The sequence below is a fragment of the Alexandromys fortis genome, unplaced genomic scaffold (genome assembly GCF_014885135.2).
Source record: "Alexandromys fortis isolate MF-2015 unplaced genomic scaffold, M_Fortis_MF-2015_v1.1 scaffold_34, whole genome shotgun sequence".
Taxonomy (NCBI): domain Eukaryota; kingdom Metazoa; phylum Chordata; class Mammalia; order Rodentia; family Cricetidae; genus Alexandromys; species Alexandromys fortis.
The window spans coordinates 11,233,704-11,236,599 of record NW_026067933.1 but is presented as its reverse complement, the minus strand read 5'-3'; the positions used below and the strand labels follow the sequence as shown (position 1 = coordinate 11,236,599).

Below are 2,896 nucleotides of genomic sequence, written 5' to 3'. Positions count from 1 at the left end.
CACAGTAAGTGTGGCCTTGTGGGAGAAATTGTGTTGTGTGAATTCCTTTAGCCAATAGCCCTTAAGATACCAGTGCAATTTAGGTGTTGTTTCATGTACTGTAAGTGGAGACAAAAAGTGTGTCTGGTCCCCTTTTTTTTTCTGCTGGATTCAGTTCCAGTTCCCAGCACATGCAGAGGATGACAAACTGCTACCCGTACTGTGAGTTTATCCCCAAATAAATAAACCTTTGCTATACTCCATTCTGGGCTATTGTGGAACTCTGATATTACTACCATGTGTCCACTGTGAGGGTGGGCTTTGAGGCCTCATTTGCTCAAGCCATGCTCAGTGTGATACACAGTTCATTTACTGTTGTCTGTGAATCAAGATGTAGAAATCACAGCTCCCTCTCCAGCACCATCTTGCTGTAATATGTGTGTGTGTCTGTGTATTATTTACTGATGTCATTCAACATATGGTCTTCCTAATTAAATATATATCTACAAAGCAAACTTGGAAGAAAATAGAAAGTTATTTAACTTTGGAGTATAGAGCCAAACTATCAGATAAAAAAGAAAAACATTATGGAAAATGTAAATAAAGTAGGCCCAGTAGAAATGAAACGTTAAAACCTAAACAGCAGAAATATATTAACCATGGTTTAATTGATAAAATTAGAGAAAAATTGGAATGTAAAAACATCAATTTCCAACATACAAATACAAACACCTATATACACACACTCAGACACATATTTTTATTTAGAATAATAAATTTTTATTTATATATAGAGAGAGGGAGTATTAGCTTATTTATGTATAGGAATTGCAGAAGAATAAATATTAATGCTAATTAAGTCTTTGAAAGGAGGTCAAATAACGGTAAAGGAAATTTATTTGATATTCCGAAATACAAAATATGAAGTGTTATACATATGAGTAACAAATAATGTAGATGTTTAAACATTTCCTACACAATTATCAAATATTTCTTCTGTTTGCTGTATACTTTATAACACAACTTCTTAACCTGTGAGTGTTCATATATGGTCCATGTAACTAAATGTGGGCACCATGACAGAACTGACAAGGTTTTTAAATGTGCAGTAATAGAAAATCTTACTGCAGATCAAACATATAACAAATCCTCAATGCCACCTTTGTTGCATCTTGTAACTTCATTGTAGTCTTGTTTCAAAATGAATAGCTTTGGAATTCAATATTTTCTGATCTTGTAGAAACACAATGATTTACTGATGAAAATAGGGACTCTTAAAAGTAGATTTATTTATTTTAATTTTTTGTGTTTTGCCTGCATGTAGGTATGTACATGTCTGGTGCTCAAGTTGGTGGTACCCATGAAACTGTAGTTTTGGATGTTTTGTGATCTGCCATGTGGATACGAGGAATCAAATCTGGGTTTTCCAAATGAGTAGCAAGTGCTTTTAACAACTGAGTCATCTTTCCAGACATGGAAAACAATGGCTTTTCAATATTTTCTATCACCATTCTTTAACATACAAATATAAAATTATATTATATGTTTTCAAAGTATGTCATGTTAGAATGATTGGTTATTTTTTTTTAAAAAAATTGTTGATGAACTTAACTTTAATTTTTTAAAACTCACTAGATTAGCTTTGGCCTGAGAGCAGGACAGAGATTCTAATAACTTTTGAGAGGACTGTAAACATTTCAGTTTGTACTATGTATTTAATGTGAAGCCACATTGTAAGCATCAACTGCAATAAAATAAAAATACTGACCATCTCCAAAAACCATTCAAAATTCTCTAGGACTTACAATATCAAATTTTTTACTCATGAAAATTTATATAAAATAAATAAATATATTGACCCATTAGTGTGAAAGTTTTATGTTATTTTTGCTAGGTGGAGAATTCAATGCATTCTAAATGAAAAAGTATTCTAAATAAATTTCTTCATCACTTATTTTCATACAATACTGGTTTGTGTATCCATTTTATACATCTATAATCTGGGAGGCATCTGAACATTTTTTGGGTGGAAGCAGTTATGAATAAAGAATGTTGAAGGAGCCTTTTGCATGAAACCATTTGTCTGAGTGTAAAGAAATTAGTGTGAAAACATTCACTGTATTCTTACTTGAAATGAGAAAAAGCTCGAAACAAGTTAAATATCCTTTTGTGATTATGATAAACTGCATATTTATATAGCTCTCTTCCACATACCTGTATGAGTTATTAAATTTGATTTATGTATATCCGCTACAGGTTGATTTTGTTTAAAAAATGTGGACTACTTCATGAATTTCTGTTTCATCCTTTAAGGCACAGAGGCCATGCTAATCTTCTCTGTATTGTTCCAATTTTAGCGTATAAAAAGCAAGCACACATACTGTGTTTGTAGCACTTATGTTCATTCATGCTACTAAATATAAATCTAGCTTTTACATCTCAACTGCTATTAAATTTCCATAAATATGGAACTTGAGTTTTCTGTTCAGTTTTTTATATATATGGTAAGTAAACCATGATGTATTCTGTAAAATTTTAAATCACATAAGTCAGTTTCCATCTTTAGTGTATGGTGAAAACCTATCCAGTAACCACAGAAACAAATCATAAATATTCCATTTTAGGGATTTGGTGGAAATTGGAAAATGGGGGTGAGTTATTGGAATAGGAAAGGGTACAGACTTAAGTTAATTGCATCTTTAAGGTTGTATTTCTTTGCCTGTGTGTGTGTGTGTGTGCGCGCGCGCGGGCGCTTACACTTGTGTGTTTGTGGATTTACAAGTGTGCAGGGTGTGTCTCCACACGTGTGTAAATGTATGTGAAAGCAAGAAGACAGCTACTGGTTCTGTTTCGCAGGCAATAACCACCCTGGCTTTTCAGACAGGATCTCTCAGTGAGTGACCTGGAAATCATCAAG

General features: G+C 32.9%; 1 non-coding gene across 1 annotated transcript; it reads right to left on the bottom strand.

Annotated features, from left to right (window-relative positions):
* Nucleotides 1–2,249: 2,249 nt before the first annotated feature.
* On the bottom strand, nt 2,250–2,358 carry LOC126503990 (U6 spliceosomal RNA). Its single transcript, XR_007592462.1, has one exon. It is a non-coding gene; the product is annotated as a U6 spliceosomal RNA (small nuclear RNA).
* Between the last annotated feature and the right edge of the window lie 538 nt (nt 2,359–2,896).